This window comes from Macrobrachium nipponense, chromosome 19 (genome assembly GCF_015104395.2).
Source record: "Macrobrachium nipponense isolate FS-2020 chromosome 19, ASM1510439v2, whole genome shotgun sequence".
NCBI lineage: Eukaryota > Metazoa > Arthropoda > Malacostraca > Decapoda > Palaemonidae > Macrobrachium > Macrobrachium nipponense.
Window position 1 is genome coordinate 29,052,734 of NC_061088.1, and position 19,726 is coordinate 29,072,459.

The 19,726-nt window shown below is 41.8% G+C and overlaps 1 long non-coding RNA gene and 2 other non-coding genes across 3 annotated transcripts in view; 2 read left to right on the plus strand and 1 right to left on the minus strand.

Annotated features, from left to right (window-relative positions):
- Positions 1–18,540, plus strand: part of LOC135212814 (uncharacterized) — a 508,471-nt gene extending 489,931 nt beyond the window's left edge. Inside the window, exons 5-6 of the long non-coding RNA XR_010313994.1 lie at positions 17,066–17,231; positions 18,438–18,540. This is a non-coding gene — a long non-coding RNA (uncharacterized LOC135212814). The remainder of the gene's footprint in view (positions 1–17,065; positions 17,232–18,437) is intronic.
- LOC135219306 (U1 spliceosomal RNA) lies at positions 4,255–4,417 on the minus strand. Its single transcript, XR_010315401.1, has one exon. It is a non-coding gene; the product is annotated as a U1 spliceosomal RNA (small nuclear RNA).
- On the plus strand, positions 5,422–5,584 carry LOC135219344 (U1 spliceosomal RNA). The gene has a single exon (XR_010315415.1). It is a non-coding gene; the product is annotated as a U1 spliceosomal RNA (small nuclear RNA).
- Positions 18,541–19,726: the final 1,186 nt, after the last annotated feature.

Here is a 19,726-nt window from a genome sequence, read left to right on the forward strand (position 1 = left end):
TGAGAGAAATTCTTAAGAGAAGAATCTTGGTTTGATGTGATTAGATTTTTATGAATGACACTAAAAAAGAGAGAGTTGGAGGGTGGTTAGACAGCAAGATAGAAATCCAGAAGGGATTGAAGTTCAAGGACCTGAAAGTGGAATTGGGAGAAACCCCCACAGTTGCATTAAGAAGTTCTAGTTGAGAGAGCCTTGATAACGAGATTGAAGAAAAGAAGTGGGTTGAAGAAAAGAAGTGGGAATAAGGGGAAGAGAGAGAGAAGGGAAAGTAAGAGTAAGGAGCAAAAGCTCAAAACTCTGTAGGATAAACCGCCACATTTCACTTACTGTGAGGACTAGAAAATTTGGTGACACATCCATTAATTAAATGTAAAGAAATCTACTTGTATGTATCGATTATTTAGACATATAGAGGGCTGGAAAGGAAATAAAAACTAAATCCCCATAACAAATGTAATTCTAGTTTCAAAATAACTGTGGCTGGAATTAACGTTTTTCTTTTGGACAGAATCAAGTTGAGGAATCTTGCAGTTGCTTTTTTTTTTTTTTTTTTTTTGTTTTTTTTTTTTTAAAAGAAAAATCAACAGCATGGGGAATCATTTCTGAGGCACTCCTGTATAAGCTCTAGTTCAGGTGTTGTTTAATGAGGAAATGGCAGAGGAAGATTCCTCAACTTGATTCTGTCCAAACGAAAAGCGTTAATTCCAGCCACAGTTATTATGTAACTAGAACTACACTCGTTATGGTGATTTAGTTTTTATTTCCTGTTACTCTTGTATTTGTGCAATTAGTCATTTTATCCCAAGGTAAGAAATTCACGCAAAGCAAACTATTCAGTTATTGTAATTTATTTATTCTCAAGCATATTTTTTTAATTAAACTTGAACTAGTTTATTTCATTTACATCCAATTGATTTTGCATTGTGAATTATGCTCTAATACTCAGTGTGATTGGCCTATAGTTTATACTTATATATTTTAATATATTCCTAGAGTAAGCTGAACCATACATGAAAAAGGGTGTCTAATTTATGCCATCTAATGCCAGAAATTCAACCTAAGAGTACTTTATTACCTACAGTCTGATTCATGACTGGTCACTAATTTTCAATCAAATTAACTTTGATACTGGCAGATGCTCATATTTGCCAGTTTCTTGTTAAATTTGTGATGTACTATTGAAGTTGAATAACTTTAGTATTTACTGTGGTCTTCATAATGCATGTCCTTACAAGTCTAGACACATTCTTTTAATAGTACTTAATCTTAACATATTTTATCATAAAACATGGAAACTTCAAAGCAAGAAAACGCACACATATATGGCCAAATCAAAATTAAATATCTACAGGAGCTCTTTAATAACGATGTTGTCAGTTACAGTATGGTCTTCAGTTTTCCCTTGCTACAAAAATCACTAGACCATCACCAGTAGTGCCTCCTGCTGTTCCAAAATTTTGTCCCAAATTTCTGGAATTACCTGCTGAATCCATTTCGAAATTAAAATAACAAAGCTCAGCCAAAAATCTGCAACCTTTAATATCTACCTTTGGGTCACTTAGTGTTGAGCGCAGCGTCGCCGTTTTTTCTTCACATCAGTGGCTTTTAGTAGTGTTACCATATGCAGTTATGATTTTCAAAGAAATCGTAGTTGGAAGTGAACGTTCGTGAGCTTCAATTAAGCTGTTCATCTCGGCACATGAAGGCACTTTTTAGGTGAGTGCTTCACAAACTTTCAACAAACGATTTTTTTTTGTCACATACTTATGACGTCACTTATATTGTAGCTTGATATAGAGTAAATTATCCATTTTGTCATTGATTTTAGACCTGTCACATGCAGAAATAAGCAGGATATGTTTTATAACTTTATTTTCATAATAAAACATAAAATGGCAAAGTGAAGAATTTTATTCCTCAGTGCCTTGGCCTGTGGTCGGGACAGCCATGGAGGGTTGCCAGATGTCACCAGAAAGTCACAGTAGTAGATGAAATTCCTCAAAACGGCAATCCTAGTTGAGCGTCTTCTTGAATTTTCAAGGACTCCAGGATCATGTGGAGCTGTCATCAGCTCCTAAAGAATTTTTGGAGAACTACCCATTGGTTTATAATGCCTTCTTGAAGACGTCTTTCGGCTCCTTCTGTTGCAACTTCGCGAATCTCGTGTGCATAAAAAAAAAAATTAAAAAAAATAAGCAAATGTTTCATGGAGAAATCCTGAATCTGACGTCAGAATCATTCCACCTAGAATTTTTCCACCTCCTGAAGGACTCCTGGAGAAACTCCCATCGGACTATAACATCTTGAAGACGTCCTCTTCAACTCCTGAAACATTCCTGGAGAAACACCCATTAGATCTACATCTCAAGAACGCTGGCTTCCCCCTAAGAATTCTTAGAAACCTTTCATCTCCAGGAAGGACCAAAGCCTCTTGAATTCATCTTCAAGAACATGGGCTTCCTCTGTTCTCACACAATACTAAAGATCATAGTTTTATGTAGAAATAATAGGAGACGTAAGGCTTTAAAGAGCCTGGAGATTGCCCATGTGTGAAGACAGGGATGTGTAGGTAGACCCCAACTTTGTCAAAATAAACAAAACAGAATGTTTTGAAGTGTTTGGTCACTATGGTCACATCATCGAAAGTTAAAAACTGTACATAAATTTATTTTCCAGGATCCTTTGAAGCAGTCTTCAGCTCTTGAAGCATTCCTGGAGAAACGCTCATTGGATTATAACATCATCTTAAATTCTTAAAGACTCCAGGTTCCAGTGAAGCGTCCTCAGCTTCTAAATGGATTCCTGTCAGAACCACTTCCCTTCAGAGAAGAAATCCAGAATCTCATTTCTTCCACCTCCTGGAAAAACACCCATTGGATTATAATGTCGTCTTAAATCTTGAAGATGCCAGGATCATGGAGCCTTCCAAATTCCCAGAAGCCTCTGGACACACTGACGCAGAAAGGCAGCCAAGGCAGACACACGCAGATGTAGAAAGGCAGCCAAGGTGGGCACATGCAGACGCAGAGAGGCATCCAAGGCGGACACACACAGACGTAGAAAGGCATCCAAGGCAGACACACACAGACATAGAAAGGCAGGCAAGGTGGACACACGCAGACTTAGAAAAGCAGCCAAGGTGGACGGACACACGCAGATGCAGAAAGGCATCCAAGGCGGACAAACGCAGACGTAGAAAGGCAGCCAAGGTGGACACACTCAGACGTAGAAAGGCAGCCAAGGTGGTCACACGCAGACGTAGAAAGGCAGCCAAGGTGGACACACACAGATGTAGAAAGGCAGCCAAGGCAGACACACACACAGATGTAGAAAGGCAGCCAAGATGGACACACACAGACACAGAAAAATAGTCAAGGTGGACACAGCAACGCAGAAAGGCACACACACACAGACACAGAAATGCAGCCAAGGTGGACACACACAGACGCAAAAAGGAAATTAATATAATAGATAATAGTCACTTGTGTAACTGATTGGCATCAAGGGATAAGTTTTCTCATTAACAATGGGTTAATACATTCATCTTCTCAACATAAAAGGGTAATGCTTTCTGTACAATACATTTCACAGGACGTCATATTTGATTAACTTTTTTCATGAACTTTTAGAATATCTGCTTTGAATATTTTTGTTCAGATTGTTATAATTGATGGGTTGCTGTATAATTTCTGTTAAAAGTGCAAGGTGACTCCGAACTAGTTTTTTACATTATAGGATGCTATGTCAAGGTCACAATGTTGTTAATAGTATCGAGATTTCCTTAATTTTCTTGGATATCACAAGTATCAATTTTCTGTTTTTGGATGATTTCACTGGAACTTTAGCTAATTACAGCCTTAGGTACGAAAGGTTGGAAAGAAAAAAATGATAATTGCGTGAGAGGCCCAAGAAATGTGGTTAATATATTTCAGAAATTAGTATAAAGATCAGACTAACTGTTGTTCTTATCACGAAACTCAAGATTTGTTACAACTGTCATGGAAATCTGGGCTTCTTACTATCTAGGCAGACCTATTCACTCCATATGTTGCAGAATTTATTTCTGATGTATATAGTGTGTATCCTTCTTTTGTGAAACAAATATTTAATTTTTTATCAAATGTATAATTAACCAATAATTTAAGTCATTGGCAACCACCCACTGTTTTTCAGTAATTCTAACTGACTAATGCAAATTTCTGTAAAAGTTCATCTTTAGTAGAATAATGATTTTCAGTAGAATAAAGTCTTTGAAGGGGGATAGCGCGAACGCAGTCCCCCGCTACCAAAAATTGCGCACCCGAGTTGACCACATTTGGGTCAATCGCAAGGGTCAGCACCACCGGAGTGCAATGGTGAGCCTCACCTTGGGGGAACCACCTTCGTGATCATGGTGTCCCCTGTGCCAGGTAAGTATGCTTCTTGCTCACCCAACTGAACCCTAGGTAACATGTTCTGAGGACAAGTGGCCTGCGAATGAAGGTTTTATACAAGTGAATACTTTTTACTGGTGTACAATACAGCATTAACTTAATGCCCAATATTTAGCTAACTTTGTATTCAAAGTATCAAATTAGAATAACTGGAAAAGCTTATTAGAACATCAAACTTGCCTATACTACAGTTACTTCTTTGAGATATAAGGCCTGTTATAAGAACGAGCTGCTAGCACAAGGCTGGGTTCATCTAAAACAGTTAATGTTGAATGTATTTCATATCAGATATTGTTCAGGTTGTTTTAAATGTTTTCAATGCATGTTAAGTTTAGGGTAGAACTAAGTCATAGCTCCGAGCGAGAGCACTTCCCCCAGAACTTTATCTAATGGTAAGCAGGAAGTGATTAGTTAGAATTACCAATGTTAGTCACAGATCACATACATATAACAGTACTACAGCTAAATCTCACTTTCTCGCGTTTCAGTGTTAGTTTGATGTTTCAGTTAGCACTGGTGTATTTTTATTTATTATTATCAGAAAGAATTTATTTGCTGTAGTTTGCCCTTTGCTACTGGCACTTTTATAAAAAACGACTCTGACATATGACCAAGATGATACTAAGAGCAAAATTATTCACTGCTATTGGAAAAATCGGAAGACTTGCAAGACTTCAAAACATGAGAGAGCTTTTCGGCAGTCTAGACTTTACATAAAAAAATTAAACAGTTTGGGCAGTTCCATAAGTAGCTGCCTGAAGTAATCACAACATTAGGAAGCACTGTGATAAGACTGATTTTAATTTTCTAATGCAGTTTTCCAATACCTAATGATTTTTAGCTAAGTTTCAAATGGTTTAATAATTAATTATGAAGGCAAAGCTTTACTGCATGCGATTCAAATGAATTTCTTTGCATAAACACTTTATTTGCTAGCTACTTGTCCTCAGAACATGTTAGCTAGGGTTCAGTTGGGTGGGTGAGAAGCATACTTACCTGGCACAGGGGACACCATGATCACGAAGGTGGTTCCCCCAAGGTGAGGCTCACCATTGCACTCCGGCGGTGCTGACCCTTGCGATTGACCCAAATGTGGTCAACTCGGGTGCGCAATTTTTGGTAGCGGGGGACTGCGTTCGCGCTATCCCCCTACAAATACTTTGATTAAAGGAAACTGAACAGGCAAATGAGTGTAAGATTAATGAAATATATACCCATGAGGTAATGGACAAATATTGGTGGTACCTACAATGAAAATGTTAGCAGTTTTAAAAAATACTGTTTTATGAAATATTTATGAAACCATTTTAAACTGTTCAGAAAATTTTACTATTTTGATCTAGATTTGTTATTTTACTTCCACAATACTGGTAGATGTATGGTACACGAGTAAATTCACATGGATGGGAGATAAGTAAATGATAATAATCTTGTAGATTTAATAGAAAATGAAACAACCATGTGTTATGTAGTGTACATTTATCCTGTATTACACCAGAAGTCTAAAAATACATAAATATATACTTAAATCAAGTTAGACATCCTGTGAAATGTTAGAAATATTTCTAGGTGAAGCAAATGATTTGTGGACAAATTCTTAAAAGAGATAGATAATATTTGACCCTAATCAGTTTAATTGGTTACCATATTGAAAATTAGGTGGAGTTTGTATATCCTTGGTATGTGCCTACAGCTCCTAAAATATGACTGCAAATGATAAATTGCTCAAAATCAAAGTTGTTCAGCATGCTGAAATTTATCTGAAGTCACTCGCCCAAAATACACTAATTTGCCATCCGCCAATTTTTCTTACAGAACATAGCTTGATATGAATAGTTACTCGGACCATGGTGCTCCCATAGTTCTTAAGATGGCCACAGTGAGGCACTGTATGCTACCCCGGCCTCATCATGGAGTTTCAAATCCAACCAGTCGTGCGTCGGTTGTCCTAGGTCATTCCCTAAAGGCTTGGATTAAATACATTGGACCAATAAAATTTTGTCTGATGGATATGATTCACACACCTATGCCCTGACTTAAATACACACTTTCTTTCAGTGCTTTAACTGCCACGATGTTGAGTCTTGAAAGTTTTTGACCCCAAATCTAGTGCCCGCAAACAATTTTAATTTGGATAGAAGATTTCTGTGTCAATTTTGGGCGTTTCTGGATCTAATCAAGCTGCCCAGAATCCCCCCGTTTTTTATTTACTTTCCTAGCCGAAAAACAATAAGATGATAACCTAGTGTAACCAATTCATGTCATCCCTCTCCAACTTTTATGAATATGGAACTGTGCTGTGAGTTTGTTTAGTTAGGCTGTAGCCAGTGCCAAAGCACATGTTCGAACAGATCTTTAGTCCAGCCAGCTAAATGTGGGACATGCATGATTTTTCTGGTTACTGTTTCAACTTTGGGGTGTCTAGGGCCAGGTAAGGGCACGGTGCCCTAAGTAAGGTTACGTTGGTTTGGTTAGTTTAGGTCAGGACACGATGTGCTAGGTAAGTTACATTTTGCCTTGTTTTGGTTAGATCACAGCCAGTGCCGAAGCATATGTTTGAACAAGATCTATATTCTCCATAATGGGCACATCGGTACATGCATAATGTGGCCATTTGCATGTAAAGTGGTAGGTTAGTCTGCAATAACGAGGAAGGTGTTTAATGTCACAGGTATGTGGGGAATTATAGCCTAGGCTAGCCATGTGCTTTTGCATGTAGAGTGGAGGGTCAGGTTTTTGTATAATTAGTTTCCACTTGGTCTGCAACCCAACTATGAAACCCCCATAGATATGTAGAACACAATGAGAGAAGTTCAAAACACCCCCATTTTTCCATTTGCTAATTAATTGTGATGATGATGCCAACTCTCAAGTTCGCTCATCTGGACAACCATCGAGGAGGTTCCCCATTCAGGCTTCTTTGCATGTAGAGACCACGGCCTTGAAGAAGATTGCAGCATGTTGTCAGGACAGCCCACACTCTTGCCCGAGAGTGTGCAAATGTTCTCCAAGGGGCAGTCCACCCTCATATTCACGTGAATGGACTTGCTCCCCTCTGGATAGCTTCCATATAAGTTAAGGTGAGTGTGTTTGCTCTCCCCGGGACAACCCCTGTTCACATTCAGGTAAAGATGAAAAACTTCCATTTAAAATTTATGACAGTACCCATGGAAATTGGTGGACTCGAATACTGAATTGGTTTTCATCTTATCAAGATGTTAAGTTAACCACTCAAAGTTAAGATTGTCTGTGATTGAGTGTACGTACTTAAGTGCGTAACTGTACCCAACCGTTTGTCTTCACGGTTTGGCCCGCCATTTACGACATCTGTTGATTGTAAATGTGAGATGTCAGACTTGGAGAACTCTCCTCGAAATCGGGAGCTGCCTGTTGCCCTCCTCTCAGGTTCCTTGATGTCCCAACCCACCGCTCGATCCATGCCCTCCTCAAGTGGTTCCTTGCTTGCTGCTGCCGCGCCCGTCGGAGCCCCACTCCATCCAGCTGCTGCCCTTCTGCAGACAGAACGTCGCAGCCTGGCTACACCACACAGAGATCCAGTTCCGAATCCACAGGATCACCGCAGCCTTCCCAGAAGACATATTTAACCACCTCGCCCCATGGATGGTCAGCCAACCCGGTGAGCTGCCCTATGAAGGCCTGAAGACCCAGTTCATCCAGGCCTTCTCCCTCCCGGTCCCCAAGAGGGCCGCCCCCATCTTTGACCTGGTGGTCAGCCCAATGGCCACCGAGGACCCAAGACTAGCCTGGCATAAGCTCCAGGACTTGGCACTCCTGCCGGAGGTGGACCCCCAAGGCCGCAGGAAGGAGGTAGACCTTCCTCCGCCAGCTCTCAACATGGATGACCGGGACATGGAGAGCCTGGTGGAGTGGGCCCACTGCCAGTACACCACCACCCGGGCTGCGAGACTCGCCTTCCCTTTGTCAGCCAAAAGCCTGCAGCAGGAGAAGTCTGAGGAGGCCAGGAACAACACAGCTCTCCTGAGGAGAACCCCACAGCCCTGCCAGGATATCAGCTGGTGCCACTTCCACTGCAAATTCGGGAGTGAGGAGAAGCAGTGCCAGCAAACCTGCTCCTTCATGCCTTCAAGAAAACGAAGGAGGCAGCGCCCAATGCTGCTTGCCCTGGCAGGGGCAGTAATGAATTCCTGCCACTGAGGATTTTACATCACGGACACCATCTCCTGCCACAGGATGTTGATCAATACTGGTGCCATGCAGTCGGTGTTCCCTCCGTTGGCAGAGGATTGCAGCCGTGCCCCGGATGCCCCAACCACCTTTGTAGCTGTCAACGGAACCCCCATCCGCCCGCTCCTACGGCACCAGAACCAAGACCATCACCTTCCTGGGCTGGACCTACACCTGGCCCTTCATCATCACCCACGTATGGATTCCTCTCATGGGGCCGACTCCCTAGCCCACCATGGGCTCTTAGTAGCGTGGCCCACCAATGCCTCCTCGGCACTGAGACCTGCCTCTCCTGCCCACTCGCTACAGGACCCAGGGCGCCCACCATCTGTTCATTTTCTCCCACAAATATGCCTCCCTCCTACAAGAGTTCCCAGACGTCTTCCGTCCCAAGCTTTGCCAGGTGGCTGGGGCCATGCCCAAGCACGGTGTATATCACTACATCGACACCAAGGGCACCCGATGCACCCCAAGTTCCACCGCCTCCTGCCGAATCTCCTGCAGGAAGCCAAGACTACATTCACAGAAATAGAGAAGATGGGTTTCTGCAGAAAAGCCACGAGCCCATGAGCGTCCCCCCTCCACATGGTGAAGAAGGGAGACGGTATGTGGAGGCTCTGCGATGGCTACTGTCACCTGAACCTCGTCACCACGCTCAATAGCTATCCCCTGCCAAACATGCAGGACCTCACTGGGCCTCTCCACAGAGTCAAGATCTTCTCCAAAATTTATCTCTTAAAATCATACTTTCGAGTTCCCGTCCATCCCAGTGACATCCTGAAGACAGCGATCATTACTCCCTTCAGATCCTTTGTTTTCCCCTTCTCCACCTTTCTCTGGGGAACACCAGAGCCACCTTCCAATGCCTCATGGACAGCATTTTCGGTGATTTACCTTTCTTCAACCACTATGTGGAGAATATCCTTATATTTTCCAGATCGCCAGAGGAGCACCTGAACCACGTCCGGGCAATCCTCAAGTGCCTGCAGGAGAACAGACTTGTCATCTTTTTTTATAAGAGCACCTTTGGTGCAGAGAAGGTGGATTTCCTTAGCCACAAGATCACTCCAGGAGGAGTTCGCCCCTTGGCATCAAAGATGGCTTCAGTTGAGTTCCTGACACCGACAACCGTTTAGGCCTTCCAGGAGTTCATTGGGATGGTGAACTATTACCGAAAGTTCATCCCGGACATCGCCCGCACCATGCGCCTTTTGGCAGAGGTCCCGAAGAAGCTGGCGTGGGGTAGAAGACAAGCAGCACTCCTTTGACCACACCAGTCTTCCCTCAGCAGAGCCACCACCCTGGCTCACCAGGACCCAGACGCACCCGACACTCACTACCGATGCCAGCAACATTGCATGGAACATCAGGTCAACGGGGTACCCACACTGCTAGCCTTCTTCAGTAGGAAGCTGAAACCCACTGAGACCCGCTACAGCACCTTCAACCGTGAGTTCCTTGCTGTATACCAGGCTGTCCGCCACTTCAAGTATCTTCTGGAAGGCGTCCCATTCACCATAAGGACGGACCACCAGCCACTGGTCCACGCCTTCGTCAAGGCGAGTGACGCTTTGTCTGCAAGACAGCAACGTCACCTCGCGGCCGTCTCCGAGTTCGGGTGCTCCATTGAATACGTCCCTGGTGGAAGAAACCCTGTAGCCGATGCCCTCTCGAGGGCCAAGATAAACTCCCTTACCTTGGCATAGTCTACGAGGACCTAGCCCATGAACAAGCCTCCAACCCCAAAGTTACCAGCCTACTGGACCACCATTACTGCCCTTTGTTGGGAGGAAATCCCCTGTCGGCCCCTCCATAACGACACTCCTCTGCAACACTAGCAATGGCTGCCCTTGCCCCCTGATACCTGCCTCCCGTAGGAAGCAGGTGTTTGACATGATCCACGATCTCTCACCCGTCGCCCTGCACAACAACCAGTCTCATGACTGAGAAGTTCGTGTGGCATGGCATCAGGAGGGACTCCCGGGAGTGGGCCAGGAACTGCATCGCATGCCAAAGCAGCAAGATGGGAAGGCACACCGAATCAGGGATAGACTCCTTCCCTCAGCCCAGGCGAAGATTCGAACACATTCATGTTGACATCATCGGCCCCTCCCCCCATCCGACGGTGCTAGATACCTCCTGACATTGATCGACCGGTCTACCAGGTGGCCTGAGGCCACTCCGATGTCAGAGGCCACTGCAGACGCCTGCACCGAAGCCCTCCTGTCCAGCTGGATCAGCCGCTTCAGAGTGCCAGACAACATCACGACAGACCGGGGACCCGCCTTCACCTCAGAACTCTGGACCGCCCTGGCACGCCTGATGGGGACTAAGTACCACACCACCACGTCCTACAACCCCGCGGCCAACAGCATGATGGAGAGAATCCACCGCTCCCTCAAGGCCTCCCTGATGGCACCCTGAGTTAGGCCCAACTGGAAGGCACAACTACCGTGGGTCCTCCCCAGCCTCTGCACCGCCTCAAGAGACAACAGTGACCCGTCTTTTGGCAGAGGAAAGTGTACAGTGAGGCCCTGACAGTGCCAGGCAAATTCTCCAATTCCCAGCTGACAGCTACGACCCCGACATTACCCTGAAGGGATCCAGCAAGCCGCCCAGAAGTTCGTCCCCTACCGGGAGCCCTATACCGACAGGAGGAAGCAGTTCTGCCAGAGTGGCTTGGACTCCTGCAAATTCATCTTCATTAGAAACGATGCCACTCGCCCACCCTTGACGAGGCCCTACCAGGGACCACATCATGTCGTCCGCCGGGAGGAGAAGGCGTTCCTTGTTTCGATCGGTGGCCGCGAAGACTGGATCTCAATTGACCACCTCAAACCCGCCTTGCATTCCTGATGAAGAGACCCCGCAGAAGGCCCTCGCAGAACTCCACTTCGTAACACAGCACTGCCAGAGCCTCCAGTGCCCCTAGACGTCGCCAGGGCCGCCAAGGAAAGTAGTTGAACCCCCAGGTCCACCACCAGGGGCGGCATCCTGCCTCTGACTTGCCATATGACAAGGACCCGGAAGATGTTCCCCGACAAATGTCATCACGGACCCACAGAATCCTCCAGCCCCCTGCAAGATTCACTGACCATCAGCCAACGATTACCACTCAATCACTGTCTTGGGTGTGGGGTGGGGGAGTATTTGTAAGGACGACATTCGTACTGAATGTCCGCCCTTTCTCATAAATACCTTTTTATCTCTGTATATGTCCTTTTCTTATTATATGAAAACTAAAAGTTAGAGCTCTCTCCTTGTCTGATTGTCCTCACAGTACTATCCTAGAAGAAGGTAACTTTTAATATACAGTGGTACCTCGACATACTAAAGGCTCAACTTACAAATAATTCGAGTCATGAAAGCAAATACAAAGATTTTTTTGGCTTTATATATGAAAATAGTTCAAGTTACGAAAGGTTAATGCTGTAAAGTCCTGAGATTCGCCCGAACCACCGAGAACAATTTTAAAACTCGCACGCCGCCAACTGAGTAGACTCGCCACCATCCTCCCGCTCTCCCATTGGTTCCTGATGCTAGTCACCGCCGTAAGATCCTGCTCTCCTATTGGTCAGCATCTACCCCATGTGCTCTATGTATTCTATTGGTAAAAGGATGCTGTAAATTGAAAAACTTATTCATGCAATACATTTAATAAGAAAAACATTAGGTAAAGATAGAATAAAGAATAGAAATGAATGTTTATTATACTGTTTGGTAGTTTCAGTAGTTGAAGAGAGATAATGAAAATTTGATTACTGTACGTACTGTGTGCTAGGTGAAAGTGGTTGCTTGGCGATCATTTGGTACTCGTAAGTGCTGAACGTAAACAGAAGGTTGAAGCTTTTTTTTTTTTTTTTTTAGTTAATGGTTACTTAATAATATTTGAAATGAGTACATGCAATACATTTAAAAAAAAAATTGTAAATTAGATATCATAAACTATAAAATAAATCAGACTGCTATCATCGAAGCCAACAAATATTTTCTAGAATTCTTCTTCTGTTTTAATATATGTTTCATTATAGCTGTCAGTAACTCAGTATCTCCATTAGGTAAAGATAGAATAAAGAATAGAAATGAATGGTTATTACACTGTTTTGTAGTTTCATTAGTTGAAGAGAGATAATGAAAATTTATGACTTAGTGTGCGCTAGGAAAAGTGGCTGCTTGGCAATCGTTCGATACTTGGAAGTGCTGAATGTAACAAAAGGTTGGAAGCTTTTTTTTCTTTTTTTTGTGTATAAGTATTGATTAATTAATAATTATTTGAAATGAGTACATACTGATTATTTATACATTTTATTGGCATATTCTAAGCTTTTAGCTTCTTAGGTTTAGATGTCAGAATCATAGACTAGGCTACAGTAGCAACTGCTAACATAGGCTAGGCTTATTGCTAAGGGACATATGCAGTAAAAAGGGGGTTGAACATTACATGCAGTTGAATATTACTCAAGTATGTACAGTATTTTGCCTTTTTGGAGTCATATTTCTTCCGTCGGATCGGCGTTGTAAGTTCGTAACCCTAGAACGTGTTGTAAGTTCGTAACCCTAGAACGTGTTGTAAGTTCGTAACCCTAGAACGTGTTGTAAGCCTGGAAATATAATTTACTGGGGTGTTTTTGTAGGGCTTGGAACGAATTAGGCAATTTACATGTAAAATGCGGTTCAAGATATGAAAAGCTCATGTTACGAAGGCCGCCTCGGAATGGATTAATTTCGTATGTTGAGGTACCACTGTACTTTCTACATATTATAGAGCTTTCCACCGACACTAGATTGTTAGTCCTGCAAAAAAAATGTTCTGTACAGTATTACTGGTATTTCCAATTGAATATGATCTCTCATTGCACGGCATTCTTGCAATCAGTGCCTCAAAAAATGATTAGGTTTAACAAACCCCATTTTTTTTTTCATTTGCCAGTAGTTGGCCTTTCTCCTGTTAGCATCCTGTTAGCATGAGTCGTCTCCATCGATTTCTGTCCTGGGCATCGTTCTCGATAATACCTTTTCCATAATATATCTTCCCCTACACAATCATGCCATCTCTTTCTTGGTCTTCCCTTCTTCCTTCTACCCTGCACTTCCATTCCATCGTATGTCTTTCAACATGATGTTCCTCTCTTCATAACAGGTGCCCATACCATCGAAGCCTTCCCTCCTGTATTTTCTTTGATATTTCAACTACCTTTGTTGATCCTCTTATATACTCATTTCTAATCCTATCTTCCCTTGTTACTCCCGACATCCATCTCAACATTCTCATTTCTGCTACATCCACTTTCTCCTCTGTTTTCCTCATACTTGCTGTTTCTGTTCCATATAACATTGCTGGTCTGACCACCGTCCTATGAAACTTGCATTTTGAAAATTGGCAAAATTAATAGGATGATTTTGTGTGGTTTTCATTTCTTCATGGCAAATCCACTAGTCTTGAATAATCCATATTCCAGTTGCAGTGTTGCCAGGCTCTCTCATTCAGACATTTTAAGCTACAGAAGAGGTTACAGAGTGATGATTGACAGGGTGTGCATGCATTCCTGAGGACCAGTGGTCATAAGTAAGAACCTAGAATTACCTGCCAGCTGTACTTCCAACTTTCAATTTACATGTATTTCATATGCTTCTTTCTTTCACTGCTTTTGTTCTTTTTCCTTTATCACCTTAAACTTTTTTCTTTGAAGTAAGTAATTAAGGGGCATTATCATACTGGCCGTTTGTTTATGATGTGCAGGCAGTTTGCTCATAGGGCCATATAAACGCGCCAGGTAATCCCTTGTCACTGTGCTTTAGTTGTCTTAATTCCCATTTTCATTCACTACCGTGTGATTAATTCAGTAAAAGTGTTTAACTTTTTACTGTGCAGCCCATGCTCTCCTGCCACACCGGATTTAATTCGTAAGGTTGATAGGCAGTCGCTTAACACCCTTTTGGACATTACTTGAGATCACCAATGTCACTTGATCCATGTGGTCTCGAATGAGGGAAGGGGAAGTCATACAGGAGATGCCTGAAGTATATTGATTTATTGTCAAGATTTGAGCTACTTTCGATACGATTTTATCTACTTTCATACAGCGTATAGATGGAAGAGGGGTGTCTCAGACAAATTGGTTCAGGTGACTGATGCTGCGGTTGCAAAAATATATTATCGACAGGGCGCTCCAAGATTGCCTGCTGCCCTTACCAATTAAATCCATTGTGACAGGTAAGCATATGCTGTACAGTAAAATAATTAGCATTATAAAATTGAAAATGACAACATAGCAATGACTGTGAATACGATTATATTTACAGGGCCCAGCAAAGCAACTTCCTGTAAAATAGCGTATTTTTAATTTACTCAAAGTTTAGGAAAAAGTTTAATTAACCTTGATAAAGCAAAAAGAACATAACTGCTGAAGAAAGAACCTTGTGAATATGATACTTGTAAATCAAAAGCTGGAAGCATTGCCAAGGGACAATTCTAGCCGAGCACACAGCAGGGAGGTAGGCAGCTGAAAGAGCTGGGTTCTTAACTCAGACCACTGGTCCCCAGGGGTGCGTAAACACACTGTCATCTGTCAATCATCATTCTTCTACCTTTTCCGAAGCTCAAGGATTTTCAGAGTCAGGTTTGTTTCTGGGAATAGTGCGACCGTAATTTGGACAATTCGTAACTGGTGGATATACTATGAATAATTGGAAACCACACAAGATCAGCTCACTGATTTTGGAATATTTGCCGATTTTGAAAATGCACCGCCAAGGAAGGATATGAAGGTTTCAAAAAAAAGGCAAAGAATAGGGTTTACTTGTAAGGTACACCTGCTTCTATGCAACATGGACAGTTTTACGATTCTGTAAGTGTCTGAATTTGTAATATGTAGGTAAATAACAACTGTGAGAATGAGAAAAAATGGTGATAGGTCATGGAGGTCATTACGTGTTGTTTTGACAATGACGTATTCGCAATTCCACTCAGTTACCAAGCTGTGTGTTCTCATTGCTGATATGGTGCCAGGTCATGAGAGATGAGGGCAGAAACAAGGATGAGTATATCTTTCTTTTAAATTGTCAAGAATTTCTCGATGAATAAACTCAGTTAATGGGCTCTTGCCGATGTTCTAGGCCTAATACATAATTTAAAAGACACCAGCACAAACAGGTGGTAGATACACTAAGAGAAGTATATATTCTAAAGGGTAATACAAAGAAAGACTAACACAAAAACTTACTGAGTTACCTAAACTTGTGTTAATTTCAAAGCTATCTAAATTTATGCTAACGTTAATCAAGAGACGAAAACGAATTCTGGACCACCTGCAGTCCGGCAATCAAGATACAAAAATGACGTAAATTCTGGCTCGAATGTAGCGTGACCATTGGACATGGGTACTTACTACGTTTCGATAGAAAGCAACGATCGACCTCGAATAAGTTGAATAAAATTATGATACAAATACCTGTTGTTTCAAGCAGATCTAGCCAGTGTCCTGCCTTCTAATCAAGAACACACGTGTTACATGTTGGCATTTGTTATCACTAAAAGAAGAGTGAGCACTGAGCATGCCGCATGGTGTGCCGGCCGTGTGCGCTCGCGCTCCAGCGTTGATACGAGCATTCTTTCCAGAAATTTCCAAATTTACAATCACATCACTACAAGCAAGTTTCTCATATCCAAAACTCTAGTTAACTAAGTGCAACTTACAGTACACTTTCCAGGAATAAAGAACATGTAATAAAGAAACAACAATAGCACTTTTCAATAATTCAGAACCATCTCGTAACTTCCACGTCAGCCCAGCTAGACACCCAATTGTTCGTGTGGCTGCTTTTTCTACTGATATCTTATTTTAAAATTACTATATAAGAGGTATATGGTAGCACAAAATCCCTGCAGAAGGTTTTGTCGACTATGTTCAAATAATAGTAAGGGACATAAACATAAGTGCATATTTAAATTTATTCGAGTCAACATTGGTGAAATGTTGAAAACGATGTAAAAATTATACAAAGTAAGAAACTGTATGCAGGCGAGTGGTTAAAAAATAAAACTCATATTCAGGTAAAAAAAAAAAAAAAATCCCAAATCCAGTAGCAATTAGGATTTCGATGAGCAAAGGTGCATGTGCATGCAACAATTTAACAGAATTTGTATACCATGATCAGACATAGTCATGTAAATCGTTGTCTATGAACATTGTATTGTAAAGTCGTGCGTTATTACTCGCATGGTTTGATAAGTGTTGTTATTGTTAGGTTTCTGTTGCAGTGGTCAGTTTTTATGTCTTTCTTGTAATGTGGTTTGGAAAAATATGAATGTACACATTTTTCAATGGGCAGGCATTACAAAAATGCACATGTGATTTTGAATGAATTAATTTGCTACATATGCATTTTTCACTTTTAATGTAAAATCCACTCATTCTTTGTTGTAGGTTCGATGTAGTTAGTTATAGAATTTGCCGGCCAAATCTGGTGTGTGGGGAGGAGTTTCCTCATCCCACAGGTATAAGCCTTACTAATTCTTTGTTTGGATGACTGCCATCGTTGGGTGAGAAGTAATAACTTGGTCACTGATGGTTTTGCCAAAATCTGCATAAGGTGAGTAGTGTCTGATGGGCATTGATGGTTTTATTTTTAAATTAATAATGTCTATTTGAATGTCCCTGTATGCATCCAGACGTGCAGCTCTTGGCAGTCTTTCCAGACTTATGGTTCTAAAATCACAATACATGGGCTGGGGTTGCCCCCTATTTCAGGTTTTGTGCAGCCACGTTTGTTTTGCTATGTTGGCCGCTCTAGTTTCATAAATTTCATCGGCAGTATATTGCAATGGCCTGAGGCATCCAGCGGCCGTCTACAATGGATGTCCCTTCAGCATTGGAATGCGGCTCAGACATTGGTAGGGAGATGGGTCAGCCAAATCTCCGTGGTGAGGTCAATCTTATAAGGCTTGCTTCCATGTTGAGCTTTGGTAGTGTAAGGAGGGTCTCATGCCTCGTCCCAGAATGCCCTTGCTTGATATGTCTCCCATTGGTGTTGACGAAATAATGAGCTTGATAGCACAGGTAGGCAGCAGGAAGGAGAGCTCATTGATTAAAAATTGGCGAATTATTCTGGAGGCGAGCCTTTGCTCTTTAAGCATCAAACCAGTGTGTCTGGGAGTGACTCTAGTAATGGGTAGAATTGTGTCTCTGCCCTCAGGAATCAAAAAGGTGTTTAGTCACTTGAGAGAGGGCAGACAGAAAACTTTATGCATTTATGTTTGCACACACTTTGTCCGATGATGTCTCGTGTGTGATTTATGGGACTATTTCTGAGCAATATAGAGTCACTTGTATGTAGTTCATTAGTACTTAGGGTTTGGTGTGAGAACTGAGTTTCATATCTACCATGCTATAGAAATAATCTTTTTAACGTTCGTGAGGGAGAGCTAGCCAGGATTTGAGCACCATATTTAGACTCAATGACTGTTTCAATAGACAGGAATATTTTAGTCTGTTAGTCTCCAGGAGTGTTTTGCGAGTGCTACCATGATTTTGTTTGATTTGGAGGACTACCAAGAGCTCTTCGGGGGGAAAGCCAGGCCAGAGTAAAGTGTTGTAATTAGGCCATTCGCGGCTGTTTATTGCCAAGTAGGAAATGGATGGGAACCAAATTGTCTCCCTGCTTGCGTCAAGGGGTCACCAAAGTAAAGGTAAGTGACACACACAGGTTGCCTTAAATATACTTGTTTGTTGTCAAGATTTGATCAGCTTTTGAAAGTGTGTGAATGGTAACATAGTGTCTCAAGTTATGTTTTTTCAGGTGATGTCAGTGATCCACATGCTTGTGATCAACAGAGTACTCCATGATTGCCTGCAACCTTATCATCAATTAAATCCTTTGTGGCTGTGGAGGGTAGGCCACACAACACCATTGGTGTTTCAGGTGATGAACTTTTTCAAGTGCTAGTGATCATATTTATTCAACTTTTGCTTGGTATTTAAAAGAAAAGATAAGTATTTTTCACCTATGTATGTTGTGTATGAAGTACGTACTTGGTTACTGGTATATACAGTATTATCCGATTTTTGCATATCTTGTACACTAAATAAACTTGTTTGTTGCCTGAATTTACTACCCTTCATTAACCTATAATATTCTTTGTTTTTTCCAGCATTAATCATAAGTTAGTTACTGTACAAGATAAATAACTCCCCACCCTTCCCTCCTTAAAAAAAGGGGTGGGTAAAACCTATGAACTACATACAACATAAGAGCCCTTTCTACAAAAACACATTGAGAAAATATGACGGTACGATTGGTAGGTAGAAAACATGACCATGGTTGTTTTCAGACATAGAAGGGGGAATGTGGATCTGGTATTTGTTGTGAAACAGTCACGTGAAAAGCTCTTAAATTAAAGGTTACAAAGCAGTATTTAGCATGCACACAGAATAATCTAGTGGTAGTACTAATAGGGAAGCAATTTGGAGGGTGTTGAGGATGTACAGAATAGAAAGTAAGGTTTTAAAATAAAGTTTTTATGATGGAAGAAAGAAAGAAAGTTTTAGTATGGTGCAATAAGTCAGAGTAAGGAAAGTATGCTCGTGGCATTGTGGTATGACTGATGTCTGTAGATAACATTAACACAGGGTTGATTGGGTATAGCGAGAAAACCGCATAGACTAATGAAATAAATAGTTTGAAAGTGTTTGCAGGACGAAAAGGTTGAGTGCTAGTGTAAGCAAAACAAAGTTTATAAGGGCAAATGGAAATCAAGAAAAACGTGCAATTAATGTTTGAGGATGGGAGTTTTTAAGAGTGGAACTAGTAGATTCTTAGAATTTCGATAAGATATATACGGAGAGATAAATATTAGAAGAGGGAAGTTCCAAAATTGGTGAAGCAATGAGGATACCACAATGCTGGTAAAAGATTTGGGTAAAGTTTGTGGTAGGTATGATAGTCAGGTTTGAATGTATGGATTGTTGGCCATCTCTCCACTATTGAAGTGAAGTGTGGATGAGGAGAAAGAAAGTGGAAAATGTTGGTATATGTGATATATGAAAAACTCGAAAGGTAGTACTACAGGGAAGAAATATGAAGATATG